Source organism: Mus musculus, chromosome 9 (assembly GCF_000001635.26).
Source record: "Mus musculus strain C57BL/6J chromosome 9, GRCm38.p6 C57BL/6J".
Taxonomy (NCBI): Eukaryota; Metazoa; Chordata; class Mammalia; order Rodentia; family Muridae; genus Mus; species Mus musculus.
The window spans coordinates 109,862,144-109,865,069 of NC_000075.6; the positions used below are offsets into that span (position 1 = coordinate 109,862,144).

General features: G+C 48.0%; 1 long non-coding RNA gene across 1 annotated transcript in view; it reads left to right on the plus strand.

Moving 5' to 3' along the window:
• Gm39427 overlaps nt 1-1,405 on the plus strand; it is a 1,930-nt gene extending 525 nt beyond the window's left edge. Inside the window, exon 2 of the long non-coding RNA XR_871274.1 lies at nt 445-1,405. This is a non-coding gene — a long non-coding RNA (predicted gene, 39427). The remainder of the gene's footprint in view (nt 1-444) is intronic.
• The last annotated feature ends 1,521 nt before the right edge of the window (nt 1,406-2,926 follow it).

The following is a 2,926-nucleotide window of genomic DNA, read 5'->3' on the forward strand; positions in this document are numbered from 1 at the left end:
ACATCTCCCAGAATGTCCACCTCTGGACACAAGTTTTGCAGTGTAGGATATGTGACTATAACCTCCCTACTAGGGTGGCGTGGGGGACACTGAGGACACAAGCATACCATATTCAGGCTACTTTTCATGACTAGGATTTGAACTCAGAGCCTCACACATGCAGACTTCTAAAGAGCATACACACTCCATGCTCTCTTGCTCACCTTGAATGGGTGGACTCAGGCAAAACTCAGACCAACGGCTGTCAAGGTGCTGCTATATAAGATGAATGGCCAGCAGAAATTAATGATATAGCTGTGGGGTTCCTGGCCCTGAACACATCCCTCCATAAGATGAGACCTGGACTCAGATCCCAGGAACGGGTAGACATTTATTTTCCCATTCATGCGTGCATTTAGCTTTCAGTCCAGGTGCTTCTAACTACAGCTGTCTTTTCTTGACCAGCGTCAGCGGGGAGCGAGCGCCCTCTGGTGGTCTTCCTCGGTCTAGAGGGAAAGACCTCGACCTTAGAAGAGAAAAGGGTCCGAGGGACCGACCCATCTCATCACTCCAAAACTTCAGTCGGTGTATCTTTCCCAAGGAAGACAGAGGAAGAGTAATGACTCCTTGGAGACCTTTATAAACCCGCTGCCTTCAGGATACTATTTACACGCTGAGTCCTCATTCACTACATTTCTCCTGGTTGCTATGAGCCACGTTTTAGGCTGTTGTTAGTCATGTTCCTCACGGGAGCACCCAGCCCGTCCAGGAAGCCCATCGCTGTGTTCTCCCCTAAGCCTGAATCCCACCCTCGGGGAGCCAAAGGACTCTTTCTAGTGTGTCCTCTCTAAAACCTTGGTTTTCTTCTTTTCGAAGCCACTGGAAATTAGATTGAAATCTGGAAAGTGGCATCGTGGGAACAAGGCTAAGCAGACAGATGTCTCTGGCAGGAAGTGGTCAACTCTTTGAATGCTTCTAATGATGGTTACTGGTTGAATTAAGATCAGGACTGCTAATTGCTTGCCGAATTCAGCAAATGAAGGCCCCTGGAGAACCTGACAAAGGCTGTGTCCTCCAAGCTGAGAGGGTGAACGTTTGATAAGATTGGGCTCAAGAGGAAATGAGAGAAGTCTGAGAGACAGCCGAGGACAGGGTGTTTTGAGGACTAAACCTGAAAGATAAGCATTCACTCTGTTACTGAGCCATGTGCTCAGCCATGAAGGGGGTGGGGGTGGGGATATGACTAAAAAGGCAAGTAGTGCCAAGAGAATGTGGTTCTTTGTTTGTCTTGAGACAGGATTTCTCTGTGTAGCCCTGGCTGTCCTGGAACTTGCTCTGTAGACCAGGCTGGCCTCCATCTCAGATATCGGCCTGTTTCTGTGGCATGTGGCACCACCGCTACTTTAAAATGGTTTTTGAAACTTAATTATGCAGTTTCTGATTGTGATCTCTGTAAGTGACATCACAGTGCCCCAACCATCAGAAAATTGTGTGCAATGCTCCAAATTCAACACTATTTGTTTGTGTTTAAAGCCATTAGGACAAAATAGAGAACACATCACATATGGAAAGCTCAGGGAATTTCCACGATTTGAAGAAATTCAAATAGCCAGTACTCACATCAACAAAATGTGGGGCGGGAGCGATGGCACACAAGTTAACAGCACTAGCTGACTTTCCAGAGGACCCAGGTTCAATTCCCAGCACCCACACGGCAGCTCACAACTATCTGTAACTCCAGTTCCAGGAGACTTGGCACTCTCTTCTGACCTCAGCAGATACCAGGCATGGTGTGGTGCACAGACACACATCCAGGCAAAATACTCAGACGCATAAACTTCTTTAAAAAACAGAAAAAGAGGGCTGGAGAGATGGCTCAGCAGTTAAGAGCACTGACTGCTCTTCCAGAGGTCCTGAGTTCAACTCCCAGCAACCACATGGTGGCTCACTGCCATCTGTAATGGGACCTGATACCCTCTTCTGGTGTGTCTGGAGACAGCTACAGTGTACTCATATACATAAAATAAATTAATTAATCTTTAGAAAAATAGAAAAGAAAAGAAACTGGATGTGCTTGGGAAAGAAAGGCAGATAGATAATGAATTTCCAGATCAGCATGGTCTACATAGCAAGCAGCACGTTCTAGACCAGTCAGACTCACATAGTGAGACCCCGTCTCAGAAAAAAATAATCAAATCAAATAAAGGCTGGGCTGGAGATGTAGCTCAAATGGTAATACTAGCCTAGCATGCCCGGGGCCAATAGCCAGCATGTCAAAAAATCATGTGCTATGCTCAGGTACAGACAGGAGAGTCAAAAGCTCAGTATCGCCCTCTAATAGGTAGGGAGTTCAAGGCAAGCCTGAGTTAGATACTCTGTCTCAAAGAGAGAGAGAGAGAGAGAGAGAGCAGGCAGATAGGAGGGGGCAGATAGGAGGGGGCAGGTAGGAGGGGGCAGATAGGAGGGGGCAGATAGGAGGGGGCAGATAGGAGGGGGCAGATAGGAGGGGGCAGATAGGAGGGGGCAGATAGGAGGGGGCAGATAGGAGGGGGCAGATAGGAGGGGGCAGATAGGAGGGGGCAGATAGGAGGGGGCAGGTAGGAGGGGGCAGATAGGAGGGGGCAGATAGGAGGGGGCAGATAGGAGGGGGCAGATAGGATGGTTCTTGCTCCCAAGTGGAACAACTTGAGTCTGATTCTCGGTACACACAGGATGGAAGGAGATAATTCACTCCCAGAGTCATCCTCTGTTTCAATATGCACACTGTGACAGACATGTACGAGTCCCCACATACAAAATGAATGAATAAATAAATGTAAAAGAAAGAAACAAAAAAAAGAAAACCAAGAACCTGAGTGGGTGAGACAGCTGAGGATGCCAGGCTTCCTGCTGCCATCCTGCTGTCAAGCCCGCCAGACCGCGTCTAATTCCTAGGACCAAAATAATG